This window comes from Lissotriton vulgaris, chromosome 5 (assembly GCF_964263255.1).
Source record: "Lissotriton vulgaris chromosome 5, aLisVul1.2, whole genome shotgun sequence".
Taxonomy (NCBI): Eukaryota; Metazoa; Chordata; class Amphibia; order Caudata; family Salamandridae; genus Lissotriton; species Lissotriton vulgaris.
In genome coordinates this window covers 1,292,808,126-1,292,830,113 of record NC_141693.1, presented here as the reverse complement: position 1 = coordinate 1,292,830,113, position 21,988 = coordinate 1,292,808,126, and positions in this window count along the sequence as shown.

The window sequence follows — 21,988 nt, the reverse complement described above, 5'->3', positions numbered from 1 at the left end:
ACAATCACAGTCCTGTCTTGGTGGGTTCCTGGATACGTTTGGTATGGTAGATTGCTGGCGGATGCTTCACCCTGGACAGGCCCAATATACCTTTCACTCCGGGGCACACGGGAGCTTGGCTAGGCTTGACTGTCTTCTTGTGCCCGCTGCCCAGGCCACGACGGTGCGAGAGGCCCGACATTTGCCTAGAGGCATTTCGGACCACTCCCCGCTGTGGGTCCATATTGATCTCCATTTGAATGCCGGGGGCCGGGTCGCCCCAGTCAATCCCTGGCATCTCCGGGTTCCGGAGACTAGAGCGGGGATGATTAAAGCTGTAGACCATTACTTTGCTGAGAATGTGGGATCCGTGTCGTCCTCTGTCTCCCTCTGGGAAGCTTTCAAGGCTGTGATACGGGGCCAGGCGCTATCGCTTATCGCTAGCTCCAAGAAGCGACACAATGAGGAGGTTGAGCGGTTGGAGGCCGAGGTGGTAACTCTGGAGAGAGATCTTGAAAATGGAGTCACGCGGGAGAATTGCATGTTCTGCAGTTAAAACAGTCTGATTATAAGGCTTTGGTCACAAATGCAGCGAAAGCTATGAGTCGGGAGCAAATGGGCCGTCTGTATGATGTGGGTGATAAAGCCGGGAAGTTGATAGCGTGGTTGGACAAACGGGAGAGATTGAATCGTGTGGTGCCTGTGATCGAGCGAGTAGATGGGGTACGTGTGACGGATCCACTGGAGATAGTGGAGGAGTTTGCTTCTCATTTTCGAACGGTGCATGCACCAGTCTCGGACCGGCCAGAGGAAGATTCCCGTCTTTTGCTTCGGGATATCGCCTTGCCTTGTCTGTCTGACTCTGATAGAGAGCTAATGGAGGCGTATTTTTCCACTGATGAAGTAGCGCTCGCTATTCGCTCCATTCGCTCGGGTAAGGCTACGGGTACAAACGGACTGCCCATCAAGCTGTACAAGTTGTGTCCGGACAAAATGGCGTCGTATCTTCGCTCGATGTTTCTGGGATCTAGAGAGCGAGGCCAGCTTTCTCGTGATCAAAGACTTGCGTCTATTGTGGTGATTCCTAGGGAGGGTAAACAACGTGAATTCTGTGCTTCGTATAGACCTATTTCGCTCCTAAATGTTGAACCTAAGGTTTTGGCAAAAGTATTGGCCAACCGACTGATAACTGTGATAGGTGCTCTGGTGTACCCGGACCAATCTGGCTTTATTCCTGCCCGTAACACTGCGCTGAATTTGCGTCGCCTTCACGGCGTGCTGGCGAGGGCGGATACGTTGCGTGAACCGGCCATTTTGGTTTCGTTAGATGCCACCATGGCGTTTGACACTGTGGAATGGCCATACTTATGGGCGGCTCTGGCTAAGTTTGGCTTTGGACCAGTGTTCATTGGTTGGGTCCGTCTGTTGTATGAGGAGACCTTGGCCCAGGTGGTCGTAAACGGAAGAGTGTCAGCTCCCTTTGCTCTGGGTCGAGGTACGCGGCAGGGATGTCCCCTTTCTCCGCTGCTCTTTGCTCTGGCTCTCGAGCCGTTGGCGGCCTGGTTGAGATGGGAGCCATCCCTTAAGGGCATCAGGTGGACCCCCGGTTTTGAAGATCGCATCTCGCTCTATGCGGATGACATTCTTCTTTACCTTACCTCCCCCCGGAAATCCTTGGGAGTACTATCTGATGTCCTTAGCTCCTTTGGCAGGAACTCGGGACTGGTCATTAATTGGGCCAAGTCCTGTGTGTACTCGCTCACGGATGATGTCCCACTTGTACCGCGCAACTGTCCTATACAAATCTTTTCCACCGGATTTAAGTATTTAGGCATTCATATTTCACGTGACTCGACTGCTAGATACCGACTCAATTTACTCCCCCCGCTCGCTCGGTTAAGAGCGGATGTGAAGGCGTGGAGCTGGCTGCTTCTGTCCCTGGTGGGTAGGGCGGCCTTATTCAAAATGATATCCCTTCCCAGATTCTTGTATGCTCTCCAGAATACTTTAGATCTAGTGCCCTCCAGCTATTTTCATGAGATTGAATGCCTACAAAGGAAACTGGTGTGGGCCGGTCGTCCCCGGATTGCCTTGGCCAAGTTTACGCTGCCATGGTACGATGGCGGTATTGCGCTACCGGATATCCGACGGTATTACTGGGCCTCCCAACTGAGCCCAGTTAACCATGTGATGTACGGTCCGGCTGCTAACCCGGCCTTTGCGATGGATAAATGGCTGCTTCCGGGCGGAGATTATAATAGGGCACTTTATTCGAAACGGTCTGACGTGGAATTAACCGGGCCTACCAAGGTCGCGGTTCGGGTCTGGTACAATGCTACCGCTGCCACGGGTTGGTCGGATACCCTTACTCGGGCAACTCCACTCTATGCTTCTGAGAAGTTGGGTAATCTGTGGACGACTAAGGGGTTTGACAAATGGGACCTTATCGGAATCAGTGCGGTGGGTGATCTTTTGCGGAAGGACAAGATGAAATCCTTTGAGGAGTTGCAACTAGAATTTAAGCTCGGCCCTCGCGAATAGTTTCGATACCTGCAAGTTCGACACGCCCTTTCCTCTGTTATGGTGCCTGGGACGCCCGTTCCAGACTCCTCGCCCCTGGAGGACAGAGTACTTGACGGGCATGTCCCGGACAGTACGATTTCACTCATATATAAAAAATTGATAAACCACCGAGCGGACCTTCTTTTACAGCTTCGCATGTCTTGGACCGGCGATGGACTGTAGCTTGACGATGAGGACTGGCAGGCGGTGATATCCTCTCCAAAAGAGGTGGTGATCTCGGCTCGCCTGAGATTGGTGCAACTAAAAATCTTACACCGAGTATACATGACAGGTACTCGATTGCTGCGGATGGGGTTTGTTTCGGATGCTTTGTGTAAACGTGGCTGTGGTATGGTGGGTACATTCCTTCATATTATGTGGGAATGTCCTGCGGTAGCATCCTTCTGGACTCGTGTGCATGGTGTCATGTCTGAGGTAACGAGTGTCTCGCTTCTGCCTGAGGCCCGGAGATGTCTGTTAAATGTATGGGAGCCCAACGACTATAATGTGGCCCAAACGCAGTGGGCCACCTTGGGTAACATGATTGCTAAGCGTGACATTGCGCAATTGTGGGGGTCGGCGAAGCCACCGAGTCTGTTGGCCTGGTCTAGGAACATGGACTGGTGCATGTTCCGTGAAAAAACAGTATACATTGCCAGGGGCAGACCCAAGAAGTGGGGAAAAATATGGAGTCAGTGGAATCAATACCATGGTGAGATTTGTACCCCTCCTTTTGAGCCTCCACCGGAGCGGTTACAGTCCCCTTAGCATGGCGTTTCCTCTTGTCCAGATTTTACTGATGTACTGTTGCCTACTACTGGTTCCCTCTCTCTTCCCCTCCCGGATATTCTTTTTGTTGATTATGTATAGTTGCAGATATGTTACCCCTCTCCAGAAGGATTCACCAAGGTCGTTCCCTTTTTGTCTAGCCCTTGCAGTAGTTGTCTTATGTTTGTTGGTTGGGGGGTTGGGTTTTAAAAAAGATAAAATCAAAACCTCAGTTCTCCTGTACACTTACGTATGGCTTGGCATGATTTGTTAATCGCCGCCGGGCCCTAGGGTTGTCGGCTGAAGGGCTGTGTATTTTTTCATCCTACTTTGATTTGGAATCGTTGCCAGCCGACCCGGAGTGGCTGTTTGATTGCTATTGTATTTTCATGTCTTTTTCAATAAAGGTTTTAAAAAAAAACAACATTTTTTTGTTTGATTTATACTTTTGGCAGTGTAAAATTTCAACACATTAAGCACCCCCGCATTTGATTATTTGTTTAAATACAGTTCCACAGTTCTATAGGTGATACACTTTTCCCCAATTCTATAAATGCTCAACCAGAACCTTGGTTCCTCAATCTTCCTGTAGTTACTTCACAGTTCAACTAAGTTAGCCAGCAAAATTGATACTTTCTTTTAATGAATCAAGTCTGTTCATCCCTTGGATCATGACACAGAATTACAACCTCCTTCTAGTAAAGCGGGTATTTGCAGTAATAAGACAAAGATCAGACTCAGGTATCCCCAGTGGACAGGAATAGGCATTCATTTTGGCCAGTATTCATATACTCTGTCTGGTAACATACAACCCTCTGGCCTCTGAATGGCCATAGTAAAGATCCAGCAGGGGTTTTATGCTTGGCAGGACCCCGGAATGTGGTGGTGTAATTTGATCAGTTTAAGTTCTCCTGGTTCTTATCACGGCTTCTACCAGGGAACAGGAAGTTAAGCCATTCACTAGGCCCTGTAGTGTTTTCCCTGAGTCTGTGTCCCGCACCAGCCCCAATCCCCTGCTTACTTGTAGGCTCAAGGCTTTTAGTATCAGTCAACTGGCAACTTGGGGAGCTTACTTCCTCACCGGTAGGCCCCCGGTGAGAATTTCCGCCCTCGCGCCAGAAAGGCAGGCCTTCACCCTCTACCTGTTCTGGAGAGTGGACGCTACTGTGGGAGAACCAAGGTAAGGCTGCTGAGGCTCTCAGATGTCTTCAGGCGGCTCCTCCTCAGCTCCGCTGCAGATCCGCCTCACCAGCTAAGGCGCCAAACTCTCCACTGGGCCTGCACGGTCGGAAGAACACCACACCGCAGCGCTGCCTCTTATGTGACGCCGAGCCTCCCCCTGCTGACCTGCGTGGGAGAAAGGCGTCTCGCTATCGCGCTGCTCCTTCAATGAGGCTGACAGGCCCTCACTGGGCCTGCGTGTAAGAAAGGACGCCTCAAGGCCGCTCAGCCCCTTTTGAAACTGACGACCTGGGTCGGCGCTAGGGTTGGGACACCTCGATGTCGCACCACCACTTCAACCGCAATCACCTCAGCGAGGGCAGCGGTACAGGTGGCACAACTCCCCCCGGCTTCTTACTTTGGGAGGTAGTCCCACTACCCACACGGGGCACTTCCAGGACCAATGTCTCGGGTCAGGCAACCTCTATCTCCCGGCAGTCCACGGCACAGGTGAGATGGGACAGGCCAGCACAGGAGTGAGACCACTAGAGAACGGGGGGGGGGAATCAAGATCTCCCAGTCTCCACTTTACCCCCAGAGCTATCCAGTGGCCTTGGGGCAGCTCTCACCCTCAAAGATCAAAAAGAGCAACACTTCCCCCTCAGCACAGGCCCCAGCAATTATTTAGATCAACTTAGTGCAAGGGACAGTTCCTCCTCTCGCGTGGAGACACAAAGGCGGGGCTCATCAGGTACCTTTCCTAGGCAAGGTCAGGTCTACGGGTAGAGGGGGGATGACAGCGGTAAGGAAGCAACACTCAAGAGAAGTCAACCCTCTCAGTGCCCTATCCCCCTGACGCCACAGCCTGCACTCCTGCTAGCCCTATGATGCTCAAAATGGCCGCCCAGCTTCTGTCCTTTTATAGCCTGGGCTCTGGTCACTGGAATCAGCTGGAAGGTTCTAGAGTTTCCCCATTGTGTTCCTATGGCTTAGGATCCTGAGGTAAAAATGTGGCAGTTACAAGCCTCCATTTTGTGTCTCCCTATTCTCCACTTTAAAGAACACCTGTGCCTCAGGATGTCGTAGGGGGTCAGGAGGCACTCAGAACTCCAGGTTAGGAGACAAAAAAGGGGACAAAATAATTAAATAAATGGGAGGGACCATCCAAAGGGCTGACAGGTCTAACACTGTCCTTGAGCCCTCTCTCAATGAGCACGTTCAACGCGACCAAAGAACTGCTTTTCAATCAGCAATGACAATGCAGTAAAAATCTTCACAGCTGCGCATGTGCAAAGGCTCCACTCTGGACAAGGTTTCACGTCTGCAGCTCTGTCAGCTATATTTTTCTGAACCACCTTTAGGCCTCACTTTGGAAACTATTATTTAAACAAACACAAGACATCAATTAATTAAAGAATTGAGACCCATTCTGTTACCTGCCCCCTTTACAAATTAATCCTGGTAATTATGTTACCTAGCGAAAAGCACATAAATGCAGCATTATAATTACTTTTCCTTCTTGATCATCACAAACTCCATGAGCTTTTCATCACAGGAAAAACATAACATAAGCACATAAATAAGCACATGCCATCAATTTAACTGCTGCATTTAATACTGACAAAGACAATAGACAAGATTAGTTTAATATTTTTCTTTGCGTATGCAACATAGAGCACATTAGTTTATCCCGCGTGTGATAATTAATGTATTCTTAAACTAAGTTGATTAGTAATTTCACCACAAGCTTATTAATTTAATTAATGTTATGGAAGATCAATTTCACAAGTGTGAACAAAATCTTGTTCTTTACCTTGCTCCATCAGTAGCAAAAAAAAACAGAAAGGATGTAGGGGGAAGCAATGATGAGACAGTAGGGAGACTAGAGAGAGGATTACAGAAAGTAATTAACGAGAGGGGAAAACAAGGTGAGGGATAAAACAGAAAAAGGTGTTGGGTAGAGAGAGGGAGAAAGGAGGAATCTGCCAATAAATATCAGGGGAACGTAATTGTAACGGTAATGGCGTTTGTAAAGCGCTTCATGTCCCTTATCCCTTTCATGGTGCTAAAATTCAGGATCATGCAGGTTGAACGCTACACCATGGTGACGTGCTTGGTTGGAAGAGAGTTGTATTTGTAATGGTATCTATGTGTAAGGTTGGGCTTGAGGTAGTTTCAGTGTGCTATGGGTAATACTTGGGGCGGTGAGTGCCATTGCAGAGGACAGAAGTGTATGAACTGTGGTTGAAACAGAGCTGTCGACCTGGTGCTCAAAGCGTCCTCTTGGGTGTGTATCGAACACCTGCAGTGTGAGATGGCGGAGGGGACCTCAGGCTGAGGCAGGACTTTAAGTGGGATGAAAATACTAGGGGGTCTCTCAAAGCGGTGTGGCCAGTGTAATGAAGGGCATGGCTTTAAAACACGTAGCTAAAAATCTGTGCTTAGCATAGTGTGCCACTCGACATGTAGTTAGCTGTTTCTGTCATTACATCCAGATATATGATACAACAAGCAACATCATACCTGTAACAAGTCAGGACTATTGGCTTTGTCAACGGTTGTTAGTTGCATAAGATAAATAAGCAGCAACTATGGCTTGTATATAATATTGAAAAAGCTTCCACTTAAAGCCCTAGTGACACCACAACGATGTTGCTGCTCTTGAGTTTCAAAAAGAGAAGGGAAATCCAGAGAGAAAATTACTCTCTTTAATGGATTTCCCTTCCCCTACAAACGCTCACTTGGCATGACGTCATGCCGTAACTTCTCCACTAGTGAGAAGTGAGCAGTGTGAGCATGCGCACATGATGTGCCTGCTGTCTCTGCAATCCGGAAAAAAACAGACCGCCTATTCCTGGGCACAACACAGAGCCCAATAGAGATCCGTTTCGAGGCCCCCTTTAAAAAACTGCTGGTGCTCAGCACTGGTGAGACCCGGCCCACTTAGAGCCCTGTACTGAGGTCCTGTGGCGTCCATTGATAATAGAAAGTGCAGCGCCATAAGCTCACTGATGCCGGGAGCTCCTGGGGACTACGTATACAACATTTATTTTTGCCAAGCGTGTGCCCACCAATCTTCCAGCCTGGCATCAAGCTTCCGACCGATCCGTGTGGAAGGAGTCATTGGTTAAACAAGCATTGGCATAGCCAATTAGTCACACCTTTGGGACCTTAGAAGTATTCAGCCATGCAGCATTTTATCCTTGGTGCTACAACATCGACTGAGGACCAGTTCCATTACAAAAACACCCTTTGCAACTGTCAAGTAATGCACTTAAGCAACGCATTTTTAAGGTGTTTCAATAGTGGACAATGGCGAATCTCACTTTAGAGCTGAAAGGTAACAGGTTGTGGGATCCACTAGAATTAGCCAGGAAAAGAGGACCAAACTATGCAGCATGTTCCATAATATTTAGCCAATTTGACATTCGAACACACTGCTATATTTTGAACATGTTCACCATATCAGTACCAGTTTAACAAGGGGATACAGCAATCAATTATTTAAGGATCTACTATTGTGGTGGCACACATTTTTTTCTTTTAGCGAATCTGCATTTGTTTTAGCTAGAAATTATGTTGTAGAACTCTGCAAGTTATGCATTCAGCAGTGAATCATATAGCGAGTAGAGTAAATTAATAATTATTTAGAGAACGCTGCAGCATTAATAACAATGTCAGTGGTCCAGGCATTAAATCATATATAGGAAACCAATTGAACACCAACAAGTATTTCAGATTGTCTTCCACTTGCTAACCACTCTCAGACCTTGTCATGGAATGGATCTTTCTCTGCATGGCTCAACCTCATGTGTCAGTGCCAGAAGAGTAGAGCAATCTCTCCAGCAGCGATTCGAGGCAATCATTAAACACCTGTAGACAGTACATACAGTGGAAGCAATGGTCAGTCACTTGCCTGAATCATACCAGGACAGTAATGAACAGATTTGAGCATTTGTAGTGTTCCCATTTCAATTCCCTGATGAGCACTCCACAGAAAACCCCTATCCTAATAAGCACGTGTTTTTTTTCAGCCCCCACAAAGGACAGATTAGCATGGTTGCAGAATGATATTTCTCCATAAATACATAATCAACAGACAGTCTTTCCAGGATGATGCAAAAATGCTTCCCTACCCCAACTCCAAATAACCCATGCTACTTATTAATATTATTAACCAGCACGATGTACCAAAAAAACCTGATGCCACGTGAGAACATTTTCAAAATCAGGATTCAATCTGACCACAAAGTACCAACCTTAAAAAGCAGGACCTGAACTTTGTATTAAAGGCAGAGCACTATAACAGGCTTTCGACAACCATTGCAATGAAAAAAAACCTGAATGCCAACAGGTGCAGCAAACCAAAAGACAACCAAGTCATCCACCACTGAATACAATGAATAGAAACTATCCAAACATGAAAATACAAGAAGTTGGATAGCTTGTGCTATGCATGGCAGGACGTATGGCATTGTTTAAAATGTTGGTGCTCCTGAAGTCCATACAACTTTTCCAAAACATCCTCATACCATTTAACGGATCCTTCTTTGCCACACTAAAGACAGCTTTAATTCGACTGGCTCTTAGTTACAGGAACTTTGATTTTATATGCCTTTTTCACAGAGGCGTAGTTGTGTGACATCAGCTTTTTTGTATTGAAAGGTATGCTATATGCCCTGATGTGTAATGATAGCATTGTATGTTGTTGAATGAGAGGAAATAAAGTTTTTAAAAAACAAAACTGTGCAACAAGTGAGTTTGCTATGGGCCACCATAATACTAACAAAAACAATTGTGTTCACTAAAAACATTGTGTCATATCATCCAAATGAACAGGGCACTGCCTTAGTGCTTCTATGGCATTTTGAATATTCAAGTATCTTAAATGCAGGTTCATCGGCTGCCCCCATATTCAAACCTTTAGGATTCATAAACACAAATAACTGTATAACACTCACTGCATTACAACACAGTACCTTCAGGAAAAAACGATTAATGAAAATGCTAGATGGCTGGAAGAGAAGTCCTGACAAGAGATATAAATTTGATGCCGTACCGAAGAAAAATCAGATAAGAGCATTGGAAAAGGCACTAAAACATGAGCCGAGACAAAACAAAAACAAGCTGAGTTTACAGGAAAACAGCTGCTTAAAAACAGAACACCTTACTAGGACTCTCGTGTTTTAGAGTAAAAATACCAGGCAGATTAAGGATGACAGATGGAAAGCGGAGGGCGGGCACCATGATTGTGCTGTGTATGCTACAAAAGTAAATAAGTAGAAAAGAAAGGCGGGTGTCCACCATGTTTAGAGCTAAAGCACGGTGTTCTGTGACTGTTGCAAATGAAAGTGATGTAAAAGAAAGATTGGCGGCCGCCAGGTTTAAAGTTAAAACACGGCGTGCCGCGAATGATACCAAAGTAAATACATAGAAGAGAAAGCCAAACTGCTGGCATGTTTAAAGCTAAAGTGTGGCATGCCGCGAATGCTGCAATAGAAAAGAAATAGAAAAGAAAGGCAGGCTGCCACCATGTTTAAAGTTAAAGCTCGGCGTGCCACGAGTTTCAACAAATTTAAATACATAGAAAGGAAAGGCAGGCGGCTGCATGTTTAAAGCTAAAACGCAGTGTGCCGTGATAAGCTAAAGCACGGCGTGCCACAAATGCTACGAAAGTAAATAAGTAGAAAAGAAAAACAGGAGGCCTCCATGTTTAAATCTAAAGCGCAGCATGCCACGAATTCTGGAAAAAAAAAAATAGAAAAGAAAGACGAGTGCCCGCCATGTTTAAAACTAAAGCACAGCTCGAGCTATGAAAAGTCACTTAAAAAAGAGTGCTTAAAACGTGTCATAAATAACCTGAAGAGTAAGAGCACTTGTAACAGGGAAGGTCCTCAGGGGAGGATACCAAAGTTCAAAAGGAAGGACTAATAACCGCATTCACCAAACCAAAGCCAGCCACCAAAGCAAATCCACATTATATGCCACTGCAAAACACTGACCCGGGAGCGAACACTCTTTCTAAAGAACATTTTTAAGGCCAAAGGTCTACGCACCTGCAGATGGGCCATTATTGGTGCCTTAGACTCAACAGACCCAATAATTAATTGCAAATTTATAAAGTTCTTGATAGCCTTTGAAAAGCGGCTGAAAGCTCTTGATATTTTAAAATAAGATTTTCAGTATTATTAACTATTTTAACGATGAGCAATCGGATAAAGCTCCTACCAGCATCATCTTAAATTTTGCACTTTAAACTGTACTAAGTAGAATTTTATTGATTTTATTGTAATGTTAAACTCTCTTCTATCTCCGTTTTGTTATGGTTTTAATTAACTAAACAATAAAGTTTAACACATTTACATAGGGCAGTAGGAGGAACCAATAAAAAAGATAGGTAGTGCTTAAACCCATATTGTAGATACAGCATGTCTTCAAGCAACACCGTGCATGCGCTGCCTAGGCGAGACCTAAAAGGAGCTGCCTCCTTAAACACCTCTTCTGTTGCAGATCATCCTTCACCAGAAAACCAAAACATAAAAACAGGACTACAACAGAGCTCTTTCCAAATAATGTTATACAGGATCATCCACTTGAGGAGGAAACCATAATTACTGAGCCCTTCCATTTTAAATGTGGATTGAGAAGTTAGATCATAAAGTGTGTATAATTTTATATTACCAGTCAGTCACATTTGGTTAACACTCGTTACATTTTGTACATAAATAAACCTCTATTTTGTTCCCTCCTTTGCCGTATACATCTACCTTGCATGTTACTTTTCTGTTTTCTCACCTTCATACGTTTCTATTCTCTTTTTTGTTTCCTTCTCTAGTATTGTTATGGCTGCCGCCAGTATGAACCAGCCTCTACCTTTCCTAAATGACATAGACAAACCTGATTTACCTAGAACAGAAGAATAAAGATTTTCCATTCATTTTTAATAGCTATAGGGGGTGCAAAAGTATCCTCAGTACATAAATGACATATAATGTTGCATAGTTTAGGCAGGAAAATATAGGCGGATCTTGCTGAACCTGATTCTAACGAGGCAAATGAAGATGAGGAAAATGTTTTTCAAGCTTCGCTGAGGAAATTGGAAAGTCACTTCAAAGAGAAAATTAATGTGGTTCTTGAGAGACATAAATTCTTCTACAGAGCCCAAGGCAAAAGTGAAATAATACCAAGCCATATTTCAGTATTGATCCAGCATAAACTTTTTTTACTCCAGTCAGTGCTCTGAGCCCATAAAGTATCTCTTTCTAAATGTTTCTTATCTCAGGTTTTATACTGAACCCACAGAGGCATTGATTCTCTAATGGACCTTTCTTTGTCTTAGTGAGGGGTCAGAAATCAGGATGTCCGAAACCGTTGGCAACCCAATGAGCACCATTAATTGGTAGCCAACTCACAAGTTATAATAAACAATGTGTATTTGCAAAGTGCAAACTTATCACCCCTCAAGGGTTTCATGGTGCTTTGGGCTGTCGGGGAGATTAAGTGAGCTATTGCCCAAAGTCACATGATGCTGAGCTGAGCGAGCCATGGGCCCCACGTTCCAGAGTCAGCTGCTCTGGCTGCTGCACCACACCTCTCCCCAAGTTAGAGATGAGGTTCAAATACACTTCTCTCAGCCCATGCTATAAAAATAAAGTATTGCAATGGAAAGTCCCAACCTCCTAAAGAAGTTTAGTCTAACCAGGATTATACAAACTAAAAGTTCTGCAGTTGCATAACAGAATAAAAGCAACAGAACTTGATGTTACCAAAAAAATCTGATTCTCCTTTTCACACATTTAGAGCCAATGTCCAATACACACAATTTATAAGGAAAGACCATTAAGACACAATCACCGACTCAGGCAACTTTAGATAATTTGGTGGGTATTGTATTAAAGATCCAAGATCAATGCATACAAGCACCATTCTAAGTAGCTCAGATAATAATCTTACAGCACGTAGTATAAAACCACACATTTAGTCAAAGTATTCTATTTATAAAGAGGATGGTTAATATTACAGATTCCTACTACCAATGATAGCAGGAGGATGGTTGCAAAAAGTTCACTTGGAAAGAGATAAAGGGATCAAGTTAACGTCCATCTAGAAAAGTCCACGGGCAAAAAGAGGAATGGAGCAATATCAATAAATTCATGTGTGCTTTTCAAACAGACAATCCAAAATAGTTCAGCAGGCAAGGTCATTGCAAAGAGAAAGAGGCATAGGCATGGAAAGATAAAGAGTCTGTAGGGAAGGATTGCACGTTGATCAGCTAGGAACCTCGGCATCAGCAGAAGTCCCAGAAAGGAAAAGAGTGCTCTTCTTCTTGTCCCTCCTTTGGGAAACCGCGTTTTATAGAAAAAATGACTCTTATAGGGCGTCAGTTATCGTACCACAATGATTTTATCATCATGTGATTATTCTTCCTTTCGTCAGGCACAATTTTGGTACTCCAGTCTCCAGCAGCCTTTTGTATGCTGGACATGCGAAAAACTGTCAATTTCGTCCTCATAGGTTCGTGACAGAGAGCTACATACTTTGTTGCTCTTCGTGGTTTTAGCAAAAAAGTCAGGTTCTCACCAATTCACTACACAATGAACACTAGATAAATGCCCTATTGATAAAATAATGTTGTATATATAGAACAGATAATGCAACATTTGAAGAAAGTTAGCAAACGTGCATTGTACCAAGCTATGTATTAATGCACCTTAGGAAAGAAGGCAAATAAGTGCATTTAAAGTTAGCATTTCTTATTTAGTAAAATAAACTCATAGCTAAGTTCAAACATAGATAAATAAATCAAGTATTTCTTATAATGAAATAATGGTAATACTGTCAGTGATTTTTTCAGAGAAACGACAATCTGAATTTGGCCTCCTACTACGATTTTCAAAGTGCATACAACTAAATTATTCATAAAAATTCATTCAGCTAAAATAATTTTTACATTTTCATGATTCTAATAATGTCAAGTATTAATACTGCAGATATAATTTATGTAATATATTGAACAGCTTTTGCACCACATTCTTTTTCACGATGCATTACAATGAATACAATAGAGATGATGGCTCTCCTCTATGAATTGTACTATTGTGTCAGTGAAAGCATTTTCATCATTCATTTTCATAACTGTTTTGTTAGCATGTTAATCTTAATGCATTTAAATTCTGCTATTTCTACAAAACCAAGCATGCTTTCATTGTGCTGGTACTTGAACTTTTCTCAGGTTCTGAGTCATTTTTCTCAACGTTTGCAGAGTGCACATTGGGGTTTCAGTGTTTTAATCGATTGTTCTGTCGTGTAAAGAATAATCAGCTTTTGCGCTACTTCAGTATTAAGAGAGTTAGCTGCTGCTTGTGAATTTGGGTCACTTACTGACTCTCTCACCAGAGAGCAATTAGTCAGATGTACTAATGACCCCAAGAGTCAGGGCAAACTATTAGCCCACAATCCTAATTTGGCAGAGGCTATCGAGAGTGCTAAAAGTGGAGAGGACACCGGCAAGTGTGTCGAGGAAATGAAGATCTCTAATGAACCACACGAGGGGAATTGCGAACTGGACAATCTTACTAATACTAATGAAGTATGCAAATTAAAAGAAGTACCTGTGTGAAAATTGAAAGCACAATTGGAACAATTTAAGTGTTATAGATGTGGGAGCAACAATCATTTGGCCAACAGCCCCAAATGCTCAGGACATGGAGTGATCTGTAGAAAATGCAGTGGACTGACAAATTGTGCAAAAGTCTGTGAAGAACCAGAAAGAAATGTTCAAAATACCAGATCAGGATGAGAAGCAGTAGAAGAAAGCATAACATTATCTTCCAGGTAAATTCCCTGGAGAATGATAATAAAGTGTCATACCTACATGTGACCTCACTCTTGTTGGGGTCACGCTTAATGTTTATGACGTCTCTTGCTCCACTTTTACATTAATTGATCGCAAAAACTTTCATAACAACTTAAACTTTGAAGGAGGGGCATGCAAACCACCAGACATTAACCTGGGTGGGTGCAAAAGGGACCCCATCCCGTAGAAGGAATGGTAAAATTGCACATATCTTTTAAGGACGGAAGTACTGGCGGAAAGGTTTAAGTGACCAAGCAAGGATTGAAGTTGCTGGTCTGAAAACATCAAAAAGATCTAGGCATCACACTTGTTGAATGAAGAACAACAATCATGAAGGACACCACGCACCAGTTAGCAGAGAGGAAATAAGTGAAAAGATTACACATCATATAAGGCATGGTATGGCAAGAAGTGGGGTGTGAAGCATCAAAACTGGAAAGTGGGACAACTGGTGTTGGCGAAGAACCCTGCTACGAGCCAGAACAAGTTTAACTCATTTTCTAAACCTGTAAATATTAGGTAAGTAAAAAAATATTATACATCTTCAGAGCAGTGATACTGAATGTACAGCCTGGGGGCCACATGCGGCCCTCCCGACCTTTACATGCGGACCCCTGATCAACGTTATATTTACAGGCAAGCCTTCATTTAAAATGTAAAGGTTAATTGAAGTTTAAAAAAACGTAAGTGACTAGGGGGCAGATGTATCATCCGTTTTTTTTTGTCGCAAACGCTGCGATTCGGAAAATAGCAGCGTTTGCGACAAAAAAAACGGGATTTGAAATGTATCAAGCAAAAAACCTCGCAATATTAAGGAATCGCAAATTTAGCGATTCCTTAATATTGCAAGGCTTTTAAGAAATAGCAAAATGCGATTTGTGATTTGAAATGTATGAAGCACTTCAGTGTTGCGATTTTTAACTAAGAATTCGCAAATTACCATCAACTTGTAGTTGGTGGTAATTTGCGAATTCTTTTCAAAAAGCACTTTTTTTAAATTCTAAAGGTGCCATATGACGCTCATACATGCCCTTAGGGCATGTATGTGCGCCATATGCGTACACATATCAATTTCAGGGGTGCAGCAGGGTGTCCTTAAGACACCCTTGCACCCTTGAAATTATTCTCAATTTGCGATTAGCTAAATGCTAATCGCAAATTGAGAATAACTTCCCATTCCTTCCTATGGGCCTCTTGGCCCATAGAAATGAATGGGAAATTATTCCTTAATTGCGATTAGCAATTTGCTAATCGCAATTAAGGAATTTTAAGGAATCGCTAATAAATAGCGAAATTCTACATACATACCATTTTGCACTTCTCAAATAGCGATTCCTTAACAATCGCTATTTGAGAAGTGCAAAATGGTATCTTGATACATCTGCCCCCAGATTGTCCTGCACCACCTATTTTAGGAACACCTTAATTTTCAAAGCTACCTTGCAGCAAAAGTGTTAAAATATGATTACATCTCTTCAAAATTTCAAAAGGTGTATTTCATTCCACACTATTTGGTCAAGTGGAGAAGCAGGGATTAATCTCAGGCTTTCTGGTTTCACATTGTGCAATTCAGCCACTAATCGTATATGCTTTGCTTCCCCTGTACCCATCCTTCACTCCCCCCCCCAAACTGCTGACATCAATGCAGCCCTCGTCATATCACAGATCAAACTTTGTGGCCCTTGAGAAAATGTTTGCGAGTACCCATGCTTTAGAGATGGGCATAATTAGAGCATGGACAGGAAGCACGCAATGGCGGTGGACGCACTGGGGTTGAGCTTCGATCTGAGCTCCCCTCCCTCAGGCCATAGCTCCGTTATATTCATCCGTACCCAGCCTAAACTGACAGCGGAGCCGCGGAGAGCAGTCAACCACCGCTCCGCCGAGTTTGGGACCGGTGAGACATTGTTTATTTTTTTTTAATGAAAACTTTATTGTGCAAAGCAGAAAAATTACAGGTATGGGCCTACAACCCAGGGGCCGGCCGCTAGTGTTCGTCAAGGAGATAGGCAGTCAGTAAAACAGCAGCTGACCCCAGGTAGGTCCAGCAGAGGTACAGGATACACTTTCGGCAACACAGGATGTATGCAGGATGCACGATTTTTAGTTTTTATAAAAGGAACAAAGAAAAACAAATGAACAAACAACTCAAGGCGCAAAGCAAGATAAAAGAAGTCTAGCTCAGACACTGGGGACCTACCATGACGGATAGGGAATCAGGAGGACGTTAGAGAACCAATGGGGGGGGAGAAGGCAGTGGGGGGTCAGGACATTCAAACAAAGAATATGGTAATCAAGGAACCTCAGAGGTCAGGGGGACAGAGAAGCATCTGGGATATCTACGAAGGTGGGTGTGCAGATGTCCCCTCGGTACGCGTTCCATTGGCCCCAAATTTTACTCCACGCCCTAGGCTTGCCCCTAGCCAAATATACCGTCTTCTCCCTGAACATGCACCAGTCCATGTTCTCCTTCCACATCGACACGGTGGGAGGCCATTGGGAACCCCAGAGCTGTGCGATGTCCCTTTTGGCAATCATGTTCCCAAGAGCCGCCCACTGGGTCTGGGCAACGTTGTAATCATTCGGCTCCCACACATTCAACAAACATCTTTGAGTCTCAGGTAACAGAGCGACCCCAGTACGCACTCCATCACAGCGTGCACACTGCACCAATACGTAGCGACCTCATGGCACTCTCAGAGGATGTGAAGAAAGGTGGCACTCATTCCACAGCCGCGCCTACACAACCCATCCGACGAAAAACCCATGGCAACCAAACGAGGACCAGTTACATACACGCGGTGAAGAATTTTAAGCTGGACAAGGCGGAGACGGGCCGGAATAGCAACCTCTTTAGGGGAGGATAGAGCAGACTGCCAGTCTTTGTCGTCCAATTCCAACCCGTCTCCAGCCCAGGTCTCCCTGAGGCGCACGAGGAGATATGCCCGATTGTTGATCAACTTTTTATAGATCAAGGAAATCGTACTATCGGGCAGATGACCATCAAGTATACGATCCTCAAGTGGGGAAGATTCAGGGACCACGGTACCGGCCGTGAAGACCGACAGTAAAGCATGACGCACCTGTGCATATCTGAAGAACTCCCGCTCACTCAACTCATATTCACTCTGAAGCTCCGCGAATGTTTTCACCGCACCCTTCACCCAAAGATCACCCACTCTGCTAATTCCAATCGTGTCCCAGTTCTCAAAACCTTTCGTCGTCCAGAGGCACCCCAATTGTTCCGAAGCAAACAAAGGGGTCGCCTGCGTCAGTCTATCATTCCATCCCATAGCCACATTTGCATCCTTCCACACACGCACTGCAAGTTTAGTGGGTCCCGTAAGGTTCCTCCCCGCCGTCCGAGAGTAGAGTGCTCTGTTAAAGTCGCCACCGGGCAACAGGTATTTATCCATAGCGTACGCTGGATTTGGCCCGGGAGCGTATGTGGCATGGTTAATGGCAGACAACTGGGAGGCCCAATAGTACCTCCTGATGTCCGGGAGGGCGATACCCCCATCGTAAAAGGGGAGGGTTAGTTTCGAGAGAGCAATGCGTGCTCGGCCGTCCCAAACAAGTCTCCTCTGGAGTCCCTCCACCTCCCAAAAGTAGCGCGCAGGAATGATATCAAAGGAGTTCTGGAGTGCGTAGAGAAATCGGGGTAGGGACATCATTTTAAACAGCGCCGCTCGACCAAGTGGGGACAGCGGCAATCTACGCCAACGGTCCACGTCGAGCTTCTAGCGCCGCAAAGGAGGAAGGAGATTATGCTCGTAACGGGCAGCCGAGTCCAACGATACGTGAACCCCTAAATATTTAAAGCCAGAGTGGGAAACTTGAATGGGAAACCTGGTCGGTAGGGGAGGAAGACCACCAGAGATGACGTATACACAGGACTTAGACCAGTTGATAATCATCCCGGAGTTCTTGCCAAAGGAAGTTAGGACGTCAAAGAGGACGTTGAGGGACTTACGGGGGGAGGTAAGGTACAGAAGAATGTTGTCTGTGTACAACGACACCCGGTCTTCAAAGTCAGGGGTTCAACGAACGCCCTTTATCGAGGGTTCCCATCGGAGCCAGGCAGTGAGCGGTTCCAGGGCAAGGGCATAGAGAAGGGCGGACAGCGGACACCCCTGTCTAGTACCCCTCCCAAGAGCGAAGGACTGTGAGACTCTACCATTGACAACCACCCGAGCCAGCGGATCCGCATATAGTAGCCTCACCCAACTAATGAATCCCACACCGAAGCCAAACTTTTCAAGAGTGGCCCAAAGATACGGCCACTCTATCGTATCAAAGGCCATCGTGGCGTCTAATGAAGCCAAAATGGCAGCTTCAGACAGAAGCTCCGCCCTCGCGAGAACGCCATGAAGGCGACGCAGATTTAGAGCAGTGTTCCGGTGCGGGATAAAGCCAGATTGATCCGGATGGATCAGGTCACAAATAACAGTGAGGAGACGGTTGGCAAGAACCTTCGCGAGAATTGTAGCCTCCGCGTTTAGTAGGGAGATAGGCCTATATGAGGCACAACGGTCACGAGGTTTACCCTCTTTGGGAATTACCACTATAGTGGCCAGGCGCTGATCCACGGGAAGGTAGCCAAGGTCATGCGATTCCGTGAACATGTCACGGAGGTACGGTGCGACCTTGTCCGGGCGAAGTTTATATAATTCAATGGGCAGACCATTTGGCCCCAGGGCTTTGCCGGAACGGAGGGAACGAATGGCAGTCGCTATCTCATCGACTGACAACGATGCCTCCATACTCTCCCGATCTTCTTCGGACAGGCAGGGCAGCGTGATGTCCCTCAACAAAAACCGAGAGTCATCCTCGTCCCTGTCGGACACCGGGAATAGACCACACGAAAATAGTCAGCATAACATGCCACAATCTCACCAGGGTCAGTCACCTCCACACCATCAGGATTCTGAATCATAGGGACCACACGATTCGCTCTCTCCTTCTTATCAAGCCAGGCAATCAGCTTACCCGCCTTGTCACCAACGTCATACACTCTACCTTGTTGTTCTCTGTACATCGATTTGGCAGCCTCTGTCACAAGGGATTTATAATCAAACTGTTTCAAGCTAAGGGCGTGGAGTTTATCCCGGGTGACACCCGTGTCAAAGTCGTCTTCTAAGCACAATATTTCAGCCACCAGACTCTCGACCTCCCCGTCCCTCGCTTTCTTGGTCTCTGCTATTAAAGATAGGGCGTGTCCGCGAATAACAGCCTTAAAGGCTTCCCATAGGGACACCGAGGACGAGACAGACCCCTCATTCTCCAGGAAGTAGTGGTCAAGTGACTTTGTGAGGCTGGCGCGAGTCTTCGGGTTGCGCAGATGCCAGGGGTTAATAGGGGCGACCCATCCCGCAGTATGTAGACCCACATCAAAAAGAAGCAAAACAGGAGAGTGGTCTGAGATACCCCGGGCCAAGTGGCTAGTTTCCCCGATGTATGAGGACTAGACAGCGGGCATAAGGAAGTAGTCTAGCCTGGAGAGACTCCCGTGAGCTCCAAAGTGAAATGTATAGTGACGTAGCGTCGGATGCATTAGCCTCCAGGCATCCACCAGACCAAAGGTGTCCAGGAACCCACCTAGCCACGATTGAGATGCGGGAAGGTCCCTGGGGGATGACGATCCATGTCGCCGGAAATTACCGAATTGAAGTCCCCACCCACAAGGAGGAGACCATCAGGGAGCCCCAGCAGCAGCCGACCCATTTCAGAAAAAGTAGAGGCCTGGAGGCCGGGGGGTACATAAACAGAAACCAAAGAAAGAGTCTTACCCTCCCACCTACCAGTGAGGGCGACGTAGCGCCCCCTGTTGTCAAGAAAAACATTATCGATCTCAAGAGGGAGGGAAGACCGGATCAGAATACCCACACCCCTAGAACCAGTGGTGAATCCGGAATGTGCGACCAATCTGTAACCCCATCTATTCATCACGTGACACACATCGCCAACTAGATGCGTCTCCTGCAGCAGTACCACATCAGGGGACAAACGTCGTAAATACTGCAAAACAACACCCCGTTTTATACGATCACCCAAACCATTGACATTCCAAGATATAAGTTTCAGCCCACTACCCCCCATTCCCAAACATGTTGCATGGGGTTCCCCATGAAGAGCAGGACATCAGGATCAGAGAAAGAACCAATACGCCGCCTTGAGCAAGAAAAACACAAACACAAACACCCCCCCACCCCCCCCAACTGCAACCCGTTTCAACTCCCCCCTCCCTGCACCCCTGCAGAAGACTAAAAAACCACCCCAAAATGCAGTGTGCCTGTTGCCCTAACAACCCCATTCTACAAAAAGACCCCGGAGGAGAAACGAGGCCCGTTCCCACCCACCACCACTCATGACCATTATCATGTTAATACTGGATCAGTACTTACCCTGAATCTGCAGCCACTCCTTGGTATTCTTTAGCTGTGTTTGTTGTCACGGCAAGAGAAGTCTCTTCCTCTGCAGCATTGACCTTGTTTATGGTTAGGTGCAGGCTGGTGTCACCATTGTCTCTATTCCCACAGCCGTTCTTGGTCCACGGCAGCCTGGCATAGTTGCTAGGGCCACTATCACAGGGCACCGGGACACTCACTTTTTCACTGCTCACTTCATTGTCTTCCTTTCGCCTGCTGATCTCATGAGTGGCATTTGCTTCCCCCTGATGCGCCAACTTGTGCACAGCCCAGCTGGCCTCTACTTTCTTCTTGCTCATGGGATCACTGTCCCCGCTGATGGTATGACACCCACCTCAGCTGGCTGGGCAATGGTATGCTGAAATGGCAGCACAACAGTTGTGTGGTATGCTGCATGCTGCAGCATGCCGCTGGTTCTTTTGCTAATGTCATCCTAGTTTCCCAGGTGATGGAATGTATCAGTTCAAGTGACCAGGACTGTTGTCTTGACTGGATGTGGAGCTGTGGATGGGTTTTTCTTTAGAGAAATAAACTTGAATTTCTCCTTCATGCCTGCCTCCTTGCGTGATACTTTCACCAATCTAAGATCTTACACTGGCGTAGTCGGCTACAGGATACAGGATACTAATTTCTTTGGATGGTTAGGCGCTGTCTGCATTTGTGCTTCGCTGCCTGCTTTTCCCTGAAGATGTCATTGACTTGATTGCGTTGGATTTTGTTTTAATCCTATCTATTGAGGGGTTTTGACCTGGCTGACTTGAGTCTAATGAAGAGTCGTCATTTTATGAAGCTTTTGGCTTGTATTTGGACATTGTTACTTCTACATCACTTTTATAACGAGCTTCCCTGCGCCTGCTGATTTTAAAAATAAGTCTTACCTCACGCAGTTCTCTTGAGTAAGCATGGGCGGAAAATCCGTTCCGCTCGCGGATTTCGCGGATTTTCGGTAAATTCGCAATCCGCGAGATTCAAGAATTTCCCGCAAAATCCGCGAACGGAAATCCACGAACGGGGATTGGGTCAAAAGTTCAAGCTGACTTTTGTAACTCTTTTAGAATGGCGTCAGCAAGCTGCCAGAGTCATTCTAAAATAGTTACAAAAGTCAGCTTCAACAGGATGCTCTAATAGATAAAGTAAAGCAGGTGCTGCTCAAATTCAGTTACACAATCATTAATCACCCCCAAACTTGGGGTGACTAAGGATTGTGTAACTTAATTTGACCTTCAACTGGAGC